Genomic DNA, 24,466 nt, shown 5'->3' with positions numbered 1-24,466 from the left:
TGATTTCTAACGCGGCAGTTGCGCAAACGGAACGTTTATCGGTTCGCGGACTGGGTCGCGGCATCAAGATGAGCTAACGGGAAGCTTCTCGGTTCGCGAACCGGGAGCGAACAAAAAAAAATATTTTAAAAAAAAATTATTAATAAACATATAAAATATATTTTTGGATTTAGAAAGAAGAATACATTTTACAGCTACAGATATTAGCTTTTAAAAAACCAATGAAATTCACTGAAAAAACCATAGGTTATAGACCATATATAGTTAGGAATTAGCATTTACAAAACCTTGAAAATTCACTGAAAAAACCATAGGTTATAGACCATATATAGTTAGGAATTAGCATTTAAAAAACCTTATTTTACTCACACAAAACCATTGAAATTCCATATATAGTTAGTTGTACTAACTATATATCGCGCACCCGCAATCCACTGCTGATCATGTCACATATTACATCATTCATGACATGGTCAGTGACATCACTGATGACATCACTGATGACATCTCAAATGATATCACTGATGACATCACTGATGACATCTCAAATGACATCACTGATGACATCACTTATGACATCTCAAATGACATCACTGATGACATCTCAAATGACATCACTGATGACATCACTGATGACATCTCATTTGACATTACTGATCACATCACTGATGACATCATTCATGTGATAATACGATGAACCTCTTCAGACTCTAATATAACCTTAGATACACTCAGTGTAAACAGACACTCATAGACTGTCACTCATCCATGGAGTTACTCAGACACTTAGTCAGTCATGCAAAGAATCAATCACACCTCCATTTCCTCAACTATACAGTTATACACAACTTACTTATTCAAACATATACTAAAACATATTTACTCACTTATACAATCCTGGATACAAGTTCACAATGATCCATACAGCCACTCACACATTCACTGCCTCTTATGCACAGTTATTTATATATGTCAACTCTCACATGTACTGTATTTTACATATGTACTTACTTTGACATATAGCACTGAGATATCCATTCACTCACCAATACACTCATGCACACAGTCAACCGCCCATACAGCTGTTTCCACAAGCACTTTTGAACCCATACATCTAGCCAATCAACTGCTCACACATCTATGCAGAGAGTCATACACCTCCCAGCCACCCACACACACACTCAGTCTCCCATACAAATGCTTGGGCAACCAATCAATAACCCATATAGTTAATCATATAGCTACTGATCAACACACGCAGCAGTTTACAGAACAACAGACATAATGATGCACAAATTAAGACAGTTTAGTCACTAACCCATGCACTCAGTGAGACACATTTAATCAGTTACTCATACAGTCAGTCATGCCCCTACTAAATCCTTCATCAAGACACTTATACATCCACTCATTCTTCAATATGTAAGACATATTTTAACTTTACAGAATTATACAGTCACTGGATGTAGTCATCAGTGATGTCATCAGTGATGTCATTTGAGATGTCATCAGTGATGTCATCAGTGATGTCATTTGAGATGTCATCAGTGATGTCATCAGTGATGTCACTGACCATGTCATGAATGATGTAATATGTGACATGATCAGCAGTGGATTGCGGGTGCGCGATATATAGTTAGTACAACTAACTATATATGGAATTTCAATGGTTTTGTGTGAGTAAAATAAGGTTTTTTAAATGCTAATTCCTAACTATATATGGTCTATAACCTATGGTTTTTTCAGTGAATTTTCAAGGTTTTGTAAATGCTAATTCCTAACTATATATGGTCTATAACCTATGGTTTTTTCAGTGAATATATATATACATATAATATATATATATATCGTTTTATTGGTAGATGTAAAAACGTATACAATTATACGTTAAAATGAATATATTTGTTATTGTTTCATATTATATATGTGTATATATACATACACACTTTCGTGACCCTGTGGAAGGCTGCGGCCGAAATTTGTCAGTTTTACTTTTCATCCTGTACACTGGCTTAAAAATAATTTTTTTTAAACGCTATTCAACAGAGATGTGCCTCTTGATTCCTTGTGTCCCGTGTCTGATGAGAGGAGCGACGGGGACTAAGAGATGAATTTGCTCTGGTTAATGCAGTGACCACAGCGAGCACCCAAAAAAGAGGCAGAGGTCATTTACGGCCAGGTTGTGGATGGAGAACAAGGAACCCTGCCTCTGCTGCTGACACACCCTCAAAAACTGAAGTTGAGATTGACAGGGCAAAAGTGTGTCTGGAGGAAGAAAACAACTGAAGGTGAACGGGATAAGTAGGTGAAATGAGGAAGGGCATGGCTGGGGGTATTCAGACCCTCCTTAGCCTTTTTGACCTGACCTCACACGGAATCAGGAAGGAGGACTATTTGATGTGGATTGGATTTTTTTCTGGTGTTGCAGAACCCATAACAAGAGTTTGTATGAAATTGAGAAAATGGGTTCTGCTAATCAGGCTCCGATGAATATAGCGTAAAAATCCCAAGTCTAGGGGTGAATGAGGAACAACCACCTACTTGGGTGAGGCATCACATAAGAAGTTGCAGCCTCAGTGTGAAATTGGGACTGGGCCCACAGATCTGAAAGCTGAATAAGATTTAAAATGTATTAAAAAGTTAATAAAGTAGGAAAGAAAAGTAGAGAATTAACTTATTGACATCAGGGTGACTGAATCTTCAAAGGTTTAACAAGCAAGCCAACTGATAATTTGATGCAGTTGGGAATAATTAATTACAAACAAAATACAACCAGCAAGATGGCAGAGAGGTGTGCGTAGCGTGAATTAAAAGCCAAGGCACTATTTGGCAGCCAAGTTGAAAACAACAACATTGTAGTGGGTGCACAAGGGGGGAACAGAGCTAACTCCAGGTAAAATGGTAAAAGAATTTGAACAAGCCAGGACCACAGATGGTTGGAAATGACAGTGCTGAAAAGCTTTATTGAATGTGGGCGAGTTCCTAGGGGGCTCCACATTTTTGTGCTTCCAACATTAAATGACTTAGAACGTGATTTATAGAAACAATGGCAAAATAGACCCCACAGAATGTTCTGTGATACTAATAAAAACATTGATTATCAATGCAGATGTAAATGTAAATATCAAAGGTTCTTATATAGTGCCATATCACCGCAAGGTATCAAGGCGCTTGCTTTGGGAACCCGTCCTGGCTTTTCCCTGTGAGATAACCCCTACTGGGTATCCCCAAGGTGAAAGCCAGGCATCCTGCCACGGGTGGCCGTAGTGGAGATTAAGCAAGCTATTGCCCAGAGTTGCAGAGTGTGAACCCGTGATTCGAGTAGGCACCGAAGCGAGAATTATCAAGTCCGTGGACATTTGGGCTCAAGACCCTGCCGCGTCGGGAATTGAACCCTGGTCCCGGGTCTGACCTCTGCTTCAGGGTCTGCCTCCTCTAACCAGTGAGCCACACTTCTCCACTAGTATCCCTATCCACCAGATAGGGATACTACCGTGTCACTGGCATATGAAGCTCACACCTAGGCCTGCCTCCCATTTGTCTCGCTAGTCAGAATGACACGAAACCCAGTGGAGGTAGATGGCTAAAGCTTGCCCTACACCAAAAGGTTGGTCCTGGACATAAAAAATTAACCCTACAGACCTCAGCTCAGAATACTCCTGGACCTGTGAAGAATCAGAAGATGGTGGACCTGCTGTCTGAAGAACTTGGAGGAAGACTGTATCTGCTTGTCTTGAACCCAGGACCCCAGAGGTAACTCCCAGGGTCAGTTGCTGGCCTCTTGTTTGAGCTACTATAACACAACATGATTCGAGAGGCCCTTTCTCTGCAACTGTCCATATACCCAGTACCAATTGAACTGGAACAGCCCTGGACTCTGCTGCTGGCCTCTTTTAGAGTCATTACTTATCCCTAACGGGTGCTTCCTGGCCCTGGACTGTTGACAGGTGTTGAGGTATATTCCTCTTGTCCACACTGTAAAAGCTGTCACTTAGAAACTGTTTGCCAACTTTCTGCCTGGAAAAATGAAGAGATCAGGATCACTGTTGAAGTCACAGTCTTTGATGTTGGATCTTCGGTCAGCCTTAGCTTGCAGGTTTGGACATAGAGAGCTTCATCGGAACTGATGCCGAGCAGCAACCACTCGATTACAAGGCTTTCCGGGGGTTGAACTTTGACTTCTCAGGCGGGAACTTTCCCACCTTTGTCAACGACTGCCCTGGGACCTGGCTGTTTAGCAAACCATCATTTTTTAGCCCTACTTCTGATCTAGTTGCATCTTGTCCCACCAATGACTCATCAACAACCACTTTTTCTCCATAAATATTTGAAAGTCATAACGTAAACTTTCCACCAGGACAAACTTGGCGCCTTTTTTCTGACTGACAATACTTTGCACTTTTTACTTTGATCTGGTCTAACCATTATCGATAAGTGGCAATATTTTTAATTCAAACTTAAAAAAACATAATATTTCCAGTTCTACTAAATATATTGTTGTCATTTTGGTGTCATTTATTTATTCAATAAGGGCTAAAGTACCCCCTGCTGTACATGATAAATATATTGCAAGTCACTGAGAAGTTCCCTAACCACATAGAGGAATTAGGCTGAAGGACATCTTCCGTTATAATGTTATGGAATACGGAGGCGACTTGCAATACCCGTTCTATGTATGCCAGGGGGTACTTAAACCCAATTAATACATGGTCACACTGCCACCTATCCCACAAACCACTTTTATTTTGGTGTGTAGCTCTTTCAGATAAAGGAGTGAGCATTAAGAATACAACTAAAACTTATAGTGCAAAATTAAACACATCAAAAACCTGGCAGTTATTTGTGCCAAAGAGATATTAGAAACAATTCAATACACGTCAATTGTTATTTTGTTAAGCTGCACTAGCTCCAAATTTGCAGAAACATGCAGAAAAATTCTAGCTTTTCTCAAACTCTTAATATGGTAGAGCTTCGCACGAGCACTAGTTACATTCACATATGTAAATCTAACTAGTGCTCATGTGAAGGGCTCCCATACTGTGAGAGATTTCGTTTGCAAAAACCAGGAAAAATACGATAGACATGTGTAGCAGCCACAAGATGCTTTTAATGGCCGGCAATTAGAAGCTTGTGACTGCCACACGTGTCTATTGTTTGTCCCCCGGTATTTTCATAGCGCAAACTTGATCTCTCACAGTATGGGAGCCCTTAACATGAGCACTAGTTACATTTCACTATGTTTATAAAAGTGAACAGCATTAGAGCACCTCAAAGAATGGCTAGGAAGATGAACGCAACTCTCCATCAGAGACCAATGGGGCTGTGTGTCTTGTTCCCCAGCTCACAGACACCAATGATTAGGAATGCCTGAACTGCGAATGTCAGGGTGGCCACAAATAAAAGACCGACCAGACTGGCATGCGCAGTTCAGATACACAGCCCCAGCTAGTCATGGCATTTACACCACTCCTCCAGCTGCACACCTCCTGTCTGCCAACATGCTGTGTGCGCTATAACTGCTGGCAGGAAGGGGTCAACGCCCCCTTGCCCTTATGGAGATGCTGTCCCATCCCAGCTTGTCATTGTAAGCTAAAACAAAATAGAGCTGAGTAGTGGTGGCTGGCATGTCCCGGGGGTGGAGGGCGGGTGCCACAAAAATAAATACATTGAATAAATAAAACACACTTACCTTCCAGCAACGAGCGCAACATCCTCAATCGTCTTCTCTCCTCAAAGCAGGCTCCCAAGCCAATCCTGGCCTGCTCTCATGCTGCTACCCAGCATGAGAGCATTGCCATGATTGGAGGGACTGGCGTGTCTCAGCGCTCCACAGAGCACTGGAAGCCTGCACTTACTCTCAACCCAGCTTTCTTAAGACAGCTGGGTTGAGAAGTTTAAAGTGTGCATGTCTGGCTGGCCATCACAAGATGGCCAGCCAAAGAGACATGCGCACTTTAAACAAGTGCAGAGACAGCCCACCCTCCTCCGTGTTGCCATTCAGCAGGCCCACCGCGTCTGACACTCCGTTCGGGACAAAAAATAAAATGGTAGTGAATTAACTTCATTGCCATTTTATTTTTAAGCTCTGGGGGCGTTTCAGTGGGGTGACGCTCCTCCACTATAACAGAGGAGCTGCCCCTGGAGCTGAAGAAAGAAAAGCAGCATTCCATTTTCGTTGTTTTAAGCTGCTACTTCCATTATGCTTCATGCTCCATCTCCTGAGCGGCAGGCATTGTGACGTCAGAACTAGTCTGTAATACCCTATATTAGTACATTGGAATGTTGGGAGCTCCATTGAAAACAATGGAGGGCTCCGGGCTTATAATGGCTGGTATAAGCCTGGAGCTCCAACATTCCAACATTCCAATGTTTCTTTGTTCACATTTCTGGCTGTGAACAAAGGCTTCAAGGACCCTGGGGGGATTTCAATCCCCTCACGCTCCCATGAGGCTTTATTTTTTTTTGTTAGAACATTCTGCCCTCTAGAGGCAGAATGTTCTAATAGCCTTATAGGCTTTCGTAGCTGGGCTATACTGGCTATTAAACTCCCTCTCCCTTGTTAAAGGCCCTCGCCTTCAGTTCGGGGCCTTTAACGCTGGAGAGGGCCTTTAATAGCCGGTATAGCCCTCTACGGCGGGCTATAAGGCTATAATAATCGACTTTATAGTGGGATTACAGAATCTCTTTTATTATGAATAGTATCATTTCTAAATTATTTTGGGATTTTCCTATATGATGTGTTTTCACTTTATTGCTGTTTGAGTGCAGCATAAATACTTTACACATTGCCTCTAAATTATGCTGCTTTGTGCCAAGCTACCAGGGGTTAAGCACAGGTTTATTTAGCGATTTTAGCTGTTCACCCTGACCAGGTTTGTGATTGTTGTGTGGGGTGGATTCTCACCGTTCTCAACTAATACTCCAAGTAAATGAGTACTGCTGCAATCTGTGCTCTACATTTGTGCATATTTGTGCTAGCGTGAGAGAGAGAGCTAGAGTTAGGTTTGTTCTGCTGCTCGATTGCTATCCCTGTATACTATGTGTAAATAAGCTTTTACTGTTGTGTCACATGTTGTGCCCTGTGTGTAACTGAATCTTGCAGTGCTGCAGATCATGCGACATGCAAACTCGCTGTCTTATGGAAGGTGGACCTGCTTCTGACTGTGCTGTACTAATTGCATGTGAGAGAGAAGATTTTGAAGATCTTTTCATTGCTGTACTTACCCTGTTTGTGAGGAAACTGTACAGCTCTTGCTTTCAGATGCATCTATCCTGTGGAAGGGAAATGTACCCATTATCAACTGGTTCTTTGTGTGTGAGGGAAGTGTTCATTGCTGTTAAGTGTGCTGTAACTGTTCAGCATGTGAGCGGGCTTTGCACTGCCCCTGCCTACATCTTCTGTCTGTGAAGGATGATGACACAGTGGTTGCAGAGGTTGATCCATGTGTTTGAGGGAACTGTGCACTGCTTCTCTCTGCGCTAAAACACCCTTGGGCATATTTACAAGACAACAGCGTAGCACTGTGCCGCAAGCAATTTTGCTGCACCAAGCTGCATCATTGTCTAAGTACAGGAATGCACCATATTTACAAGAATACGATGTATTCCCTTACTCACGCCGGCGCACAAACAGCAGCTGCACGTCAACACAGACACCCTTGCACCACGGTGCAAGGATTTCCTGCGTTGCATGGATGATTGTTGTGCAGAAAAGAAGACCTTCCCAAACAAAAACAATTGTTAATGGTGTTTTGCTCCTTCTATGTGTGCTGCATTAGGCAGCACACATAGAAAGAGCAAAAACTCTGTGCCACGCTTACGCCGGGAATCGTACGTTTTTGGTGCTGCCTCAGACAAACGATTCCCTGTAAATCTGGGGCAGTGTCAAAAAGCCATGGGGGTTGCTGGGAAAGCCCTCATCAACACCCATTGCACGCCACTTTAACACATTAAACTGCGTTAAACGGAACAATATTTACAAGGCTGTGTTAAGTCACACAAAGTGGTTTAGCGCTGCCTTTTAAATATGAAGCAGGACACAGCTCCACCGGAGCACCCCAATAAGAGACGCAGTACCCTTGTAAATGTAGCTCTCTATGCCTGTGACACTTGAATGAGCTCTGCTTGTGCTGTACATGCTCTGTGTGAGAGGGATATCTGTATTGCAGCTGCCACAATTACAGCCTTATTGTGCCTGCTCCCAGATTCAAGGAAGCTCGAACTGCTGCTTCCCCTCCGGTGCAGGCAAGTTCAATGTGTGTACGAAAAGTACACCTATTAACTATTTAAATCAACCCCAAAAACTTTGGCTAAGTTGTTGTTTAATTATTATGTCGTCTTTAAATGTCTGCCTATCATGCTCACCCATGACTGTTATAAACTGTAAACGCTTAGTCCAGCTGCGTTAGTCCATCGCAGACACTGAAAAGTGTCTGAAGAACTAGACGGTCGATATACTTCAGCATTGTCATTTCTGAACGGCCTGCAGAGCTTTTTGTATTTTAAATGATGGCATTATTCTGAGATTTTGGATGGAATCAATGAAGCTGCTCGGAAAAAAAATTAGAGACCCTGATTTTTAGCACTAGCCACTGTCGGGAGGGGCGGGCAGGGTTGAGGGACACTATCAAGGAGTAGAAGTTGCCCTTTGCGACAGCAGCACAGGTCATACCATTCAACACTACAACCTGTGCTGTGGGCTGGGGCAACTGCCATAACTTTGAGAGGCCCGCATCTTTTACTCCTTCTAAATGAGCATCAATTTTGGTGACAAGGAAAAGTGTGCAGGTGTTAAAAAAAATTGGATGTGATTTTTTCAAATTTACATTACAGTCAACATTCTTGTCATTTTTGCGGTTTACCAAACGTGGACAATGTTTCAAAACATTGTACATAATCTTTAAGGAAATCTTCCAACATAATGGTAGATTTCAGGAAGGAATCTGGAATTCAAGTGAGAGAAGTAGTTTTAACCATGCGTTTAGGAAATATATTGCCTATATTTCTATGAGATGGCGAAACCGTCATTTTTGTACTTTTTTCAACTTAAACAGATAAACACTGTACTAGAGAATTATTCAGCCGTAACTCTGTTATCATTAATACATACTCCAGTGCTGGATTTGCCCACTGTGGTCTGATCCATGATCTACTGGCATTCAGCTTTGACAAGAATCCCACCTTGCAGCTCTTTCTGTTAATCTACCCTCTTGTGCCATGACCACATGCTTCATAATGTATCACTTTTCTTCAATGATATGGAAATATAAAAATGTCTTCACCTCTACCATACAATTTTACATCATTTTCAAAGTAGTTGTTCAATATTTTAGCCTTTTAAAAGGGTAAGGGCTTTTCAAAAAGAATTTAATGATATGTCAGTTAAAACATACCATTTTAAACAAAAAAGCACTGAAATTCACCAGTTATAGTTATCTGAAGTAACTATAACGCATCCCCCACTGTAAACAGTCTTGTCATCAGTCATGACATTTGATATGTTGCAGTCATCTTATCAGCAATGTCATAGAACATGTCATCAATGATGTAGTATGTGAGGTCATAAGCAGTGCATGGTGAGGCACAAGCTAAAACTCTTTTGTCTTATGTTAAGATCTGCTGGCACATGAATCCTACTACACAGATTTATACTAAATCACGAAAAGCACACTTTCTGGACAAAGAGCTGGCTTTCTGCCATATTTGGTGTAATTCAGTTCAGCATTTTTTGAAGAACCACTGTTAATTCTCCTATGAAATAATTAATGAGGAAAATGCATGTAGGCTCTTCTTTTTCTCAGACCCTTCTGGATGGATTACCTTGAAACTTTACAGGACGTAGCTGATGTGGATGAGACTTTTGTTTGTGAAGTTTTGTGAAGATTTGCCACACAATGCCAAAGTTATAAGCAAACTAAAAAGTGCTTTTCTTATGGAAACGCAGACCCAACTATAACTGCATAGTGCAGACTCCTGATTCTTGTTGCACACGGAAAGTTTCAGTGTGATCCGTCAAGCAGAGAAAGGCACTGCAATGGGAACACCAAAGCACGTTCCTGCACGGCATGGACAGTGAAGTCCATGCTGTGCAGGAACTGGGGGTTTATGCAGACAAGGTGGGAACACTGTGTGCCCCCCTTCATGCTTCCACTGGCCCTGAGGCACCACGTGGGCCTGTAGGGCCTCCTTAGTTTCCTCACCGCCATGAAAACTGTGGTGGCGAGGAAACTTGTAATATGCTTGACGGTACGACAGCAGCACTGACAGCATATTGCAGGCCTCACACTGCCAATGGATCATAGATCCCTGGTGGTTGTAACGGTCCAATAGCTGTCTCACCGCAAAAGTCATAATACAGCAGTCAGACAGCCGATGCAGCGGTTTCCGCACCTTGCCATGGGTTTGGCAGTCCATGGGACCGACAACCTCATAATCAGGCCCAAAGTCTTTTGCCATTTCTACAACAAAGTGTTTAAGCATAGGATTATCACAGTGCCATCTACGGCGAGCTGTAAAATGACAAAAGGCTTTTACCACTTCAGACACAACATCACAGCTTTCGATAACAAAAATACCATCTAAGCCAAAAAGAAATGAGGGCGAGGGAACAAGTTATAGTTTCTTGAGATAAGCATTACTATAACTGTTGCATTTCCATGGTTTTGTGATTAAAGTCTGAAACTAACCATAACGTCTCTAAACCCTTTGTTTTTTTAGTTAATCTCTAAGTTTTTTTAAATCCTGTTTCCTAACTATAATGTTTCTATAACCTTTGTTTTGTTCAGTGAATTTCTAGTTTTAAAAAAAATGTTAAGTACTATTTAATTATTTTACGTCAATCCAACCTCTGCCATGCATGGCCTTCAGTCATGCACGGCAGAGGTTTGGCTTCAGGACCAACCCTTTGCAGACACTCAAACCCCTGAATGTCCAGAAGCCATGCTCAGTGGGGGTTAGGCCACAAGGCATGACCTGCACCCAGGCCCTGTGACCCACCACCATACGGTCCCAGGGACCTCATCCCCAGGTGCCCATTCCTATAGTAAATGGGGAGGGGGCACACAGCCTCCCTCGCTGGCCCAATTGTAGCCCCAGGGTTGCCATCTCGCAGGGCTCATGCAAAAAGAACAGTTGATGGACAGAATGCAGAACAATGTCATACATTCACCCAGGCACAGAGATCTGGGCCTAAATGCATCACTGTTTTGCTCCCCATTCCATTCCAGTTTGAACCCACCATATGCAAATCAGTCTTGAATCTGTGCCCAATGGGAACAGTCCAGCCCAAAATTCCAGGCCTGGTCCTCCCTGGACTGGAAGCTAGCATCCTAGGACTGATTTCGGGATTTCAGGCCTCATCAGCCAGGATAGCTTGACTCCAGTGGCATACAGAGAATGAGACACACGTCTGGGCATACCCGTCCCACATGGGGTGATAAATGCAAAAAGAACAATTGAAAGACAGAATGCAGAAAAATGTCATACATTTACCCCACTACAGAGATCTGGGCCTAAATCCATTGTGTTTTCTTTGCTCCCCATGCCATTCCAGTTTGAACCCAGCCATATGCAAATTAGTCTTGACCCTGTGACCAAAGGAAACAGTCCCGCCCGAACTACCAGGCCAGGTTCTCCCTGAACTAAAAACAAGCATCCTAGGACCTGTTTTGTGGTTTTCTTTGCATCTCCCAGGGCCCAGGTATCAAAAATGCAGAGGAGGGGGACATGTGTACCCCTCCCCAGGCCAATTTGGGCCCGGAGCCTACCATACGCTAGGGCTCTCTAGATTTATCATTTAGGAAGGAGCACACAGTCTCCCTCCTTTAGCCAATATTGGACCCCTCAACTCTATTCCCTGTGTCCTAACCAATTAAAATATGGGGAGGAGGTCCAGCTGGCCCTCCTCCCCTGGCCGGAATCAGCTCCAGGAACCCCATTCCCAGGGACCCAGCCAGTCAATGGGGGGTGCCCTGCCCCCACCCAAGGCACCCAACGTCTTTTGTTGGGAGCCGTCGGGGGAGCCCAAAAGCCTGTGTTATCCCTGCCATCTCCCCGCCTCCTGCATCAGCCGGCCTTGCTCCCACATGTAGAGAGCAGTACAAAAATGGTGTCCGATGCATGAGGGGCAATTCCTTCACAGCAAGCAGGGAAACAAATGAAAAGCCTACTCCAAGTGGGCAGGAGCATTTTTCCTGCTCCTGCCTGCTAGGAGCTGACTTGCTACTTACTCTCGCTTGAAAGGAGCTTTAAATTGCTCCCATCAAGTGAGAGCAAACAGAGGTTTCCCAGCTCAAAACTGCTGTGCCCTGGGGGTGGGCACCCCGGGACATAGCAGGATCCAGGCCCTGGGGGATGGGGTCCCCAGGGCCATTCATGGTGGTCACCAGTAGGTAGGTATTTTTAGGACCTTCTTTTCGTAGGAAGAATGTTTTTGTTTCTGGAAATTTTGGAGACCTGCTGCCCCTATGTCATTATTGGCGTAATGAACTTTTCATGGTTTGGTCATGGGGTGCAAACAAAAAAGTGGGGTCCCAAAACAGGTCAAATCCTATGCATTTTATATCAACATTTGTATTTAGCGTGGATTTTTACTCATTTTTCTAGGATTATAAATTACGGTTACATTACAGATGATTCTGTGAGATACGGCAGGTAAGTAGTGTAAATACGTTTTATATTTTATGTTTTAGACTTAGTGATATCAGTTGCTGCTGTAGCACCATCCTCACTATGTACTGTGGTACTACAGCAAAATACACCCACATTTCGCTAAAATACAGTTCAAACAGATTTTACAAAGTTTAAATAAATGAAAACATATAAAACATTTACACTACGTACCTGCACTACCCAAAATAATCATCAGTGCACCATAATATGAATCCTGCAAACTTTTAGCAAAATCCGAATGACGGTTTTTGTGACACGTAAACTACTCCGGGGGAACTCCACTCCGCTGGCGGAGCTTGCAGATTTTTGCATACTCCACGTTCCGCAGAGAACGCAAAGTTCATGCAAAACGTCTAAATCCGCAACGTAGCAGAGTTCAGCCCCGGACCCATCTGCCTCCACCGCCCTCAATAAATATTTTATCAAATAAAAATGAAAATGAAGGTTAATAAAATACACTTACCTTTATCGCAACATCTCTGGGCTGCCCTCCTCGCCATGTTCCTGCAGAATCCTCTATGTCAGACGTACGTCATGGTAGGACTGCGCATGATTTATTGTTTTCTATTTTAGGGAAGGGGGCCACATGGGGCCTGGTCACTACTGTTTTTTTTAAAGGTTAAAGAAGTGAGAGGAGGGTTGCGCGGCCCACTTCCCCAGGTGTATTTTGGCCCCAGGGACCCCATACCCTGGGCCTACTCCTTTTTTATTTTTATTTTGTTTTTAATACAAAAGGGGAGGTGGATGTGCAGCCCCCTCCCAGGCCTATTGCAGACCAAGCGACCCTATCCCCCAGGGCATAGCCTCTTTTAATTTTTATTTTTTTCAATAAAAAATGGTGGGGCCAACTGCCCTTCTCCCGGGTCGATTTCCTCCAGGGCCCGGCATGTAGTGTGGGTACCCTGGTCCCACCCAGGGCACCCATTTTTTAAAGGTGTGGGACCACGGGGGAGCCTCAAGGCACTGCGGTCCCTGCTAGCTCTGTGCCTCCTATGGGAGCTGGTATTGCTTTTACACATAGGGAACTGCTATCATGCATCTCCCTGTGTGTAAAAGCTATTCTGTTCCGCTTATAGTAAGGGAGAGCATTTTCTGTTCTCACTTACTAGAAGTGAAGCATTGTTTGCTACGACTTGGCGCAAACCATAGCAAACAGCAATGTCCTTGGGGGTGGTCACCCCAGGACATTGCAGGACCCGACAGGGCCCTTGCGGGTGGCAGTCCCAAGGGACATCTAGGACACACAGCCTCTGTATTTACCTTCAAATTGTTGCCCCGGGGAAGTGGCGGTCCCTGGGGCTTTGAGAGGGGGGCTGTATGGGCCCCCGCATTAAAATGTATATTTTGACCTGGGAGGTGGTGGTCCACAGGGCAATGAGGTTGCTGCGTTGGCACCCCAACACTATTATTTTAATGAAGCCCTGGGGAGACGGTAGTCCCTCTGCCTAGTATTCAGAGCAGTGCATGAGCTGGGCCCAGTCTCATTGCAGAAAAAGTTTACGTGGTACCAGCCCAAGAGGCAACTTCGCTCCTCTAGTGCTGGTCTACTCGCGGTCCTCAGGTTCAAACGTGCCAGGTCGGGAGGGAGGGCATTTAATGTGGCAGGTGCCCGCCTCTGTAATGAACTACCTCTGAACTTCAGACAAACTGACTTCCTGATAGAGTTTCGTAAGTGTTTAAAAACCTTCACTAAAGCTTAACCTCCTGCCTCTCATCTGTTTGGCCAACTTACTCCACTCTGGTCATTTCTTCCCAGTCTGAAGCGCCAGGATACCAGTAGGGTGACAGCATGCGCTATATAAGTATTAAAATCAATCAATCAATCATTTAATTTTAAACTGTTGTTCCAGGGAGGTGGTGGTCCCCAGGGCTGCAGGGTACATGCAGCCACCCGCATTAATGTTTTGTTTTGCCCCGGGGAGGTGGGTGTCCCCAGGGCTGCGGACGGGCGACCCCTCACATTAAAATTCACATTTTGCCCTGGGGAGGTGGCGGTTCCCAGGGTGCAGGGGTTGCTGAGAGGAAATCCCCTGCACTATTATTTTAATAAAGCCAAGGGGAGGTGGTGGTTAATGGGTCCCTAGGAGGGGGAACTTGTTCACCCCTCCTTCTTTATTTGTACACTGCCTCTGGAACTCAGGATTAATAAGGAAACACTGAAGACGTGCATTTAAAAAAAAACAACAATTGGCCAATTATGCGGATCCCATCAACATTTTTTTTAAATGTTTATTTTGCCTGATGTGGGGGATGGTCCTAGTGGGACCCCCCAAGATGCCTAAGGGGTCAGACTGTTTCTACACTGCCCCCTCTTCTTTTTTGTGTGTTATATTTTTTGTGGAACTCAGTTCACCGAGTCCCAAGGTGGCTTCCAAAGCTTCCGGGTTGAAGTGTTGGCAGCCAACCAAATTTCAGTAGTGTTTCAATAGGATGTTGGGGTCCCAGATATCTATATTTCTGTAACTTAAATACCTCTGAAACTACTGAACAGATATACACCAAATCACAAAAGGCACGCTTTCTGGACCAACATCTAGCTTTCTGCCAAATTTGGTGTATTTCTATTCAGTGTTTCAGGTTGTATCCGTGTTCAAAAAATGAAAAATCCCCATAGACAATGACACTTTCAACACGGCAGCTGAACCAAAATCGGGGGAGCTTTTTTTAAAACTTTCGTCAAAATACGACATGGGGTGCCAAAGTTATTGCCAAAATAAAAAAAAACTCTTGTCCTTTGGACACTTTGGTCCTAAATATAACTACCCAGTAGGTTATATATATATATATGTATACATATAGTATGGCACTTTATTACAGTATTTGCTCTAGTTTAACAAAAAATAGGCACTCGAGCACTTTGTTAGATAAAGTAATATTGAGATTTAGTGGAATGGTCATCATTGACAAATCGGAATAACTGTGTATATATGTGTATCAAAAAGTCACATAGGATAATATGTTTGCATATCAAAGCAGGACATTTTATTGGATTTATCCAGTTTATACATATGAAATAGAGTATTTATACTTTAATATGTGCTTTGCATGACGTTTGTTTGAAAGCAACAAACATTAAGGCGATCCATCGTGAAATACACAGTTGCATTTATGCATATGTACTGGCTATACAGTACAACACACACACAAGTCTGTTGTTTCTGTCAATGATCACGTGACCAGGGATCCATTTGAGAGGGGGAGTGCATGGTGATAAAGATGTATAAAAAGTGAGAAAGACATGTATAAAGCTGAATGTGATCAAGGGCTCGTGAAGCCCGAAACGCGTCGTTGCAGCTCTGTGGAAGAAACGTAAATAAAAACATACCTTGCCTGAGTTGCTGTGGTGGTCTGAGTTCCTGCTTCGCTGTGGCACGGAAGTGGTCGGAATTGCCTGATTCGTATTGTTACAGAGGTCGGTTGCCTCTGTCTCCAGACCGCCTCCCTGCAAGCCGGAAGCTGCCCTCAGCCGTAACCCTGTGGCTCCATTGTGGAAATTTGGTGGCTTCCCCCTGCCTTCAGAAAACGCCACACAAGAAACCGACGAAAGGACATATTCAACTGGGTCGGAGGACTCGGAAGAAAACTATGAACGCCGGTGAGTGGTGCTATTTTGATATTGGCAGGAAGGGAGAGACAGCCCAAGGCAGGGCAAAGAACAAAATTGACTGTCGTCAGTTTGGGAATTGAAACGTTTAAACCACAGCCCGCCATGTCAGCAGAAGTTGAAAGAGAGAGAGAACTAGCAGCAGAGGGTATGTTCGGCATACAGTCGACTGGAGCACGTAACATAACACAGATGCCGGCCACAGAGCCCGATAAAAATAAGGATGACAAAACACTGCTCAAAAATTTCGAGTCGAAATCTAAATTAGAAATTACAAAATGGTGGGAGAATAAATCGCTTTCCGAGTACAGCAGAGTGGGGCGGGTGCCTCGCCGCTTGAGAATCCTACTGGCCCCGAGCTTTGATAGACCCAACCCTGAAATGCTCCGTGAATGGGGGGAGCGCAACTTAGAAGCGTCCATGAACTTGGTCAGAATTCTTACCAAATATGCCAAAATTGACCGCATGGAAATATTGAAAGAGATTGAAGCTATTGTCAATGAATTGGACAAAATACCATTAACGGATTACATCACCAAAATCAAAACGGCTATTGCGGAAAGACTAAAGAAGCATGAAGAAAAAATCAAGGTGAGAAAAGCTCATAAGTTTGCTAGGGATCTGGCGGACTATGAGAACGGCCAGATTTTTACATTTTCGCGTAAATATGACTCTGTTAAAAGGAAACAATACAGTGAGAAAATCTCAAGCACGACCAAAAGTACAGATTTGCCAGTGAGTCTCAATGATGATTCTTCCAATGTGGATACAATATCCATTACAAGCGGATCAAGCGATTCAAGTATAACCACATACTTCACTTCTAGTAAAAAACCAATTCTTAATATGAGTGAAGAACTTGATTTTTTAGTGGAAGAAAGACTTAAAACATTACGCCCGAGACAGCAAAGGAGACCAGAAGAAAGCACAGGAACAAGCGCAGGAGAGACCAGCGCAAAAGTCGGAAAAACAGCCACAAAGAAGAAAACGTTCTGGCAAAGGAACAGACGTCAATAGACAATAATATTGTAAATTTAACCAATGTGGATCTCACCAGGGCAGAACAACAACTTCTGGCGTTAGGATTGAACTTTTGTCCTGGCGAGAACTTTAATTATGCACAAACTCGAATTGATGCATTTTGTTTCATTCGTAAACTAAAATTGAGAAAATATTTCACATTAAAAGCAGATAAAAATCAAGCAAATGTTTCAGAAAGCAATATGCAGGGGTATGATGATGTTCCGTCCCTATTGGCCTCTGATGTCCCTGGTGTGGTCACTATGCATGACTTACTTGAAGAAGAAGAAAGGTTAGCTAACAGTGACCCTATGGAGTCTACTGATCTATCTACATAAGCAAGATTACGTAAGATAGATTTTGTTCAGAAAGGGGCTGGAATCAGTCTTTTTAAAAATAAATCTTGCTTTGTTCCCCTCATGCCAAAAGATTCAATCGATACCTACCATGATATGATTATAAATGACTTGAAAAAACGAAATCAAAATGTTAAGGAAAACAAACAACAACGTATTACTTTTTTAAAGAAAATAGCCTATGACAAATTAATCAAAAAACTGGGTGAAAATTGTGATATTGTCATAAAAAAATCTGACAAAGGTGGACATCTAGTATTATGGCCCAAAAAACAGTACATAGCAGAAGCCAATAAACAATTGAGTAATGAACTATGCTACAAAAAACGTCATCTAAAGAATATGAAAATGCTAGAATAACCTTGCAGAAACTGTTGGCACAGTGGAGAAGGAAGGGCCTGATATTCAATGATGAAAGTAAATTCCTGTATAAAGATCATCCGGTGTTGCCCATTTTATATCTTATTCCTAAGATACACAAAGGAGTAACACCGGTACCGGGCAGACCAATTATTTCTGCCATCGATAGTGCCAGTGAGAATATTGGCCGATATATTGATCACTTTTTACAAGATCTAGTGACATCACTCCCCAGCTTTGTTAAGGACACAGGCGATTTTTTGGGCAAAAATAGAAGATGTAGTGTGGTCAGATGATCTATGTCTAATTACATTAGACATAGAATTATTATACATAAGTATAGACCACACACAGGGCCTGCAGGCGATCAAATATTTTCTGGCTAGTAGACCTATTGAATTCTATGCTCACAACAAAGTTATCGTTGAACTGATCAATTGGTGTCTTAATAATAACGTTTTCCTTTTCAACGATGTACTGTTCAAGCAATTGAGAGGAGTTGCCATGGGGGCCTGTTTTTCCCCCAGCTACGCGTGTTTACACGTTGGCTGATGGGAGGAACAGGTCCTCAGGCGCAAACATAAGACGCTATTTGACCGACATGTGGCCACGTATCTTAGATACATCGATGATGTTTTTATAATATGGCATGGCGATAGTTTGATTGCACATAAGTTTGTTGAGGAGATTAACGATAACTCCTTGAACCTGACTTTTACTTCACATATCCATAAAACACAAATAGAGTTTTTAGACGTTAGACTCTGCGTTGTAAATGACAGGCTAGAGAGTACTATGTTTAGAAAGCCTACGGCGGGGAATATCACACTTCACGCCATCAGCTCTCATCCTAGGCATCTAATCGCTAGTATTCCTTATGGAGAAGTCCTCAGACTTAAGCGCATTTGCAGTACTGAAAATGACTTCAATAATTGCCTAAAAGAAATGTGAATAAGATTAAATATGAGGGGGTATACCGATAAACTCATCAATGATGCCATCAGTAAATCAAGTGAACGGCCAAGAGCCAGTCTATTTAAAAAAGAAGCAACTTAATTACAAGATGAGAAAAATGAGACAGATAACCCCAGATTAATTACTACTTATTCACGGCAAGAGAGGAAGATTAGATATATTGTCCTGAAACATTGGCCCATTGTCCTAACAGACAGTATTCTACGTGACCGTTTAACTTCTTCCCCTGTTGTAACTTTTAGAAAAGGTAGATCCATGGGCATTGATTTAGATAAGAACTCCCCAGAAACGAGAAAGGCGACACCATGGTTACAGCCTTCCAGGGGATTTAAAAGATGCACGGTTTGTCGTGCTTGCAAATTCGGTTGCAATTAAACATCATATCAGACACCATTTGATGATTCCCTGTTTCCATCAAAGGCAGCTATAACTGTAAAACAGATTTCGCCGTGTATGTCCTGACGTGTACCTGTGGTTTGAATTATGTGGGAAGCACAAAGCTACAGGTACACGTCAGGATATTACAACATTTGAGAGCTATCCTCCACAATGATGCAGCCCATCCCGGGGCTCGCCATTTCTACAAGTGTCATAACAAGGATATAAATTGTCTTTCTTACTTTGTCATCAGTGCTGTCCCCAACAGCAAAAGAGGTGGGAACAGAGAGAGGAAACTGAGGCAATTAGAGACCAAGTTTATCCTTGAATTGGACAGCAAATGGCCACGAGGTCTGAATAATGCAGAGGATATGCATACCTACTTGTAAATATAGTGATTCTATATATATCTGGGATGAGCATAATCAATTGTATTATACAGCATGAGTGAAGTTCATCTATAACATATCATGTTGCCCATATGATCGCAATACATGACCCACACAATCTCTCTATTGACAAGAACATGTATTTTTAACAATCATTGTTGATATTGTATTTTCTGGCATTCTTATGCATCTTGTATATACTTTTAATAGTGGTTTTTAACCCGGCTGGAGGAAACCTCTTTACTATTGAGAATGTATGGAATGGATTTGCTATGAAATAGTATTTTATCAACTTTGTAAATGCACACGTTACACTTTATATTTATTATCTATAGGCTGTTGCACATATAGTATGGCACTTTATTATAGTATTTGCACTAGTTTAACAAAAAATAGGCACTCGAGCACTTTGTTAGATAAAGTAATATTGAGATTTAGTGGAATGGTCATCATTGACAAATAGGAATAACTGTGTATATATGTGTATCAAAAAGTCACATAGGATAATATGTTTGCATATCAAAGCAGGACATTTTATTGGATTTATCCAGTTTATACATATGAAATAGAGTATTTATACTTTAATATGTGCTTTGCATGACGTTTGTTTGAAAGCAACAAACATTAAGGCGATCCATCGTGAAATACACAGTTGCATTTATGCATATGTACTGGCTATACAGTACAACACACACACAAGTTTGTTGTTTCTGTCAATGATCACGTGACCAGGGATCCATTTGAGAGGGAGCGTGCACGGTGATAAAGATGTATAAAAAGTGAGAAAGACGTGTATAAAGCTGAATGTGATCAAGGGCTCGTGAAGCCCGAAACGCGTCGTTGCAGGCTGTGGAAGAAACGTAAATAAAAACATACCTTGCCTGAGTTGCTGTGGTGGTCTGAATTCCTGCTTCGCCGTGACACGGAAGTGGTCGGAATTGCCTGATTCATATATATAGATATATATATATATATATATATATATATATATATATATATATATATATATATATATATATATATATATATACATATATATATATATATATATATATATATATCTATATATATATATATACACATATATATATAAAATACACACATATATAAATAGATATAGATACGATGAAGATATAGATATATTCATTGCAAAAAACAAAGCAATGTTATGGTTAGCTGAAATTTTCAGTGACCACGTAATTTTTCAAACTTAACAAAACCACCCATGTTCACCAGTTATTGTATCTATCACTCGTGCCCTAAGGTAACTATAACTTGGACACTAACCATACAGTCTCCTTGTTAATAATTTAATTATAAATGTTGCAGTGGCATTATAAATGGCATCACAGAAGATATCACTAGTTATGTAATATGTGGGATAATTAGAAGTGCATGGCAAGGGCATGAGTTATAGCTACCTTAGGGCAAGGGTTATAGTTATGTGAGATCATTATAACTGGTGAATACATGTGTTGTTTTTTTAGTACATTACATTGTCACTGATAACTTCACCTATAATGTTACTTTAATCTTTGTTTTCTCAGTGAATTTCTGGGTTTATTTTAATGTGAATTAATATTGTATTACTATGTATAAGGCCAACCCCCCTTCAGCAAGTAGTCAACCATCTGCAAGAAGCCATTCCCACACCCTGCATGGCCTTCGCCCATGCGCTGCATGAGTTTTGACCCAGGGCTTGGCCTGTGGCCACACTCTGCATCCATCCCCCCTCAGATGCCCATCCCACCACAGGTGCACAACCCCCTCCAGAATCCCCATAGTTGTCATGTTGGTTGTTACAAGGCTCCCCGGTTCCATGGAACCCAAAATTAAATGTTTTTTTTATTTGACCGTAGGAGTGGGTCCCTCTGGGCCAATCCACAATACCCAGGAGGGCCCCTACCCTGACACCTTATTTGTTATTTGTTTCTATTTTTTAGGGCTCGGGAACTGAGTCCCTGAGACATAAGATGGCAGCCCTAACTTTTCCTTCAGGTTGTGGTGAGCCGATCACAATGCATGGTTGAGCACTGGTATTTGGGGATCCACCATGGAGCCTCCACTGTGTGAAATATACAAAGTTTGTGAGCCTTAATTGCTCAAAAAATACTGAATGGCTTTACATCAAATGATAAAACGCACTCTCTCTGGACCAAGTTCTAGATTTATGCCAAATTTGGTATAAATTCATTTAGCCGTTTGGGTAACCCTGGGTGTAGCACTACGCTACGCTCGCGGAGCGTGTGTAGTTTGAGCTACTACGCACTACCCGAATTGCATGTAGCACAGTGCAAAAATACGTAGCGTGCATCTTTTGCTTGCCCGCGGTCCTCAATGTCAAGTTGGCGACCGCGAGTGAGCAAAATCAACATCCCGGCGAGACTTTTTCCTCGTTCGCAATCAGCAACCTCAAGTTGCAGATCGTGAGCGCGGAAAATAAACCTCCCGGCGAGATTCTCAATGCGGGGAGGTGAGGTTTCTCATTGCGAGTGGTCGCGTATGCTCGCGATGAGAAACTACCAGTCCATGTTGAGAAAGCTGCCACTCGAGTACAAATTTACTCGAGCGGCAGAAAACGACCGCTTGCACTGTGCAAGATGCCATTTGCAATGATTGCACAGTGCGGACACGCATCTGACACTGTGCAATCAGGGTGAACAACATTTTCCCTACCGCACTAGGCAGTTTGCATAGCTACGCGTAGCGTGCGTAGTGCGATGTGTACTTCGCGTAGCTACGCATAGCACTACTATGCAAACTATGCCCAGGGTTACGTTTGGGCTATAGCTATGTCTAAAAATCCTATGGAAAAATTAAAGGGAATAATACTTTTTGGGATCCCCTGTTTTCTCCGACCCCACTTAATGCATCATCTTGAACCTTTCTATGTGCAAACTAGGCAAAAACTAACACTGTTTTCGAAAACTTTTGAGAAGGTTCATTAAACAGCTCCAAAGTTATTAGCAACACAGAAAGGGATTTATTATGGAAGCATGCTCCTAACTATAACCACCCAGTGGTGACCACCAGATATATATTTATATATTACAGAGTGGCGTTAGCCACTCAGTAGTTATAGTTAGGGTTACCAGAGATAGAAATTCCTCAGATTTGTATGTGCTAATAAGTTTCCCTCCATTTGAAGACTTGCTTTGAAACTTTCCATACCTATTGATTTTTCTACATTGGCAGAGAATGGGAAGTTTTGCGGTGATACGTTAAGAGGATGCAAAGAAGGGGGGGCGTGGCTGACTGCCTGCGATTTCGGTCGTGGTCCGATAGAGCTCTGGACCTCATGGGGGGGAAATAACTTCTCCTGAGCCGCTGCATTGTCAGTACTGGCCCGGAACATGGATCCTACGCTGCTGGAGACACCCTGTATCGGGAGATTCCTTGTCCGGAGATTCCTTGTCCGCCAAAGGAGATGGCGTAGCACCGGAGTAAGGGCTCGGGCCTGCCTGCCACGAGACTAAGACGGAGGCTGGGACCTGCTGTGGGGCGTGGTCCCGTGCACAACGCGGGGACCGTGTCCGCCCCGGCCTACAGGTGAATGCGGGTTGACATAGCTGTGGCTGTCCCTGGTTCCTGGAGAGTACATCCCTGTCTGTCTGTCCCTCGCACGCTGCCAGGGAGCAGTTGCGCCGCGTGGGCGTCCCCAGCAGGAGGAGCAGCGCTGCCAGGTGCAGAGGCACTGACCTACGCTAGGAGAACCCAATGGTCCCTGGAGACTGCGCCTGGGAGAGAGGCCAACTGTGACCTGCCTGCTGCTGGGTGCAAGCGGTAACCGGGGCCCAGGGTGAGTGGTGGGCCCGTGCATAATGCAGATGGCGGTACGGCTGGATGGAGCTGCAAACCCCTGGACCCCGCTCCCTGAGGAACTGTTGACGCATCCGCGCCATTGAGGTACCGCCACACCGTGAGGAGCCCCCTGGTGTGAGGCAGTGGAAATGGAAGTGGAGTAGAGGTCGGGGCACGGCGACGAGGTGGTAGGCCCCTCCGGGGGATAGTGAGACGAATGCTGTAGAGGTTCAATCCCATGCTGGCCCTGACACCTCCCCCCTGAGATTGAAGGATGGACTGTATATGTCCGGGTGAGCCCTCGGTCCCCGGTGGACAGATGGACTAGGCTGCCACGGATATCTGCGAAGGGCCTTGGGAGAGTGACAGTTTACTGCTTTTGCATCTGGGGCTCCAGACTGAGACAGTTCTTTCTTCTTCCCCCCTCCCACAGATGGTAGAGCATGACTTCGTATAGGCCGCCTGCTTTATTTACACCACCCCAACAGCTGGGCCTGCCATTTTGTTGTGAGGGGTCTGCACCTATTGGAGGAAGTTAGGAGGTGCTCTTTGTTGGTATACACCATGGCACTTTATAAGGAAGGATACACGGGCCTGCCATAATCAGTGCTCCTTTGTGACAACTTTGCTACACCACTAGCTATACCGGCTGGGACATTTAGGTCTGCTGTGCTGGACTCAGGGTGGGACCAGCTCATCCAACCAGGTGGGCAGTTGGACTGGCTGACTGCTACGTGGAGGGTTTACGAGACGGAGTAGGCTCTGGCACAATTGTAATCGTCCAAGGATTGCCTTCTCCTGGGATCGTGAGGTCCCCAAGTCGGTGCTCCCCTGGCCTACCCTACCTGGATAACGGAGGCAAACATATACTACTGCTCAGAGCTTTGCGAACACCCCCCCCTGACAACCCACAG

The sequence above is a fragment of the Lissotriton helveticus genome, chromosome 3_1, assembly GCF_964261635.1.
Source record: "Lissotriton helveticus chromosome 3_1, aLisHel1.1, whole genome shotgun sequence".
Classification (NCBI taxonomy): domain Eukaryota; kingdom Metazoa; phylum Chordata; class Amphibia; order Caudata; family Salamandridae; genus Lissotriton; species Lissotriton helveticus.
This window is presented reverse-complemented; position numbering follows the sequence as displayed.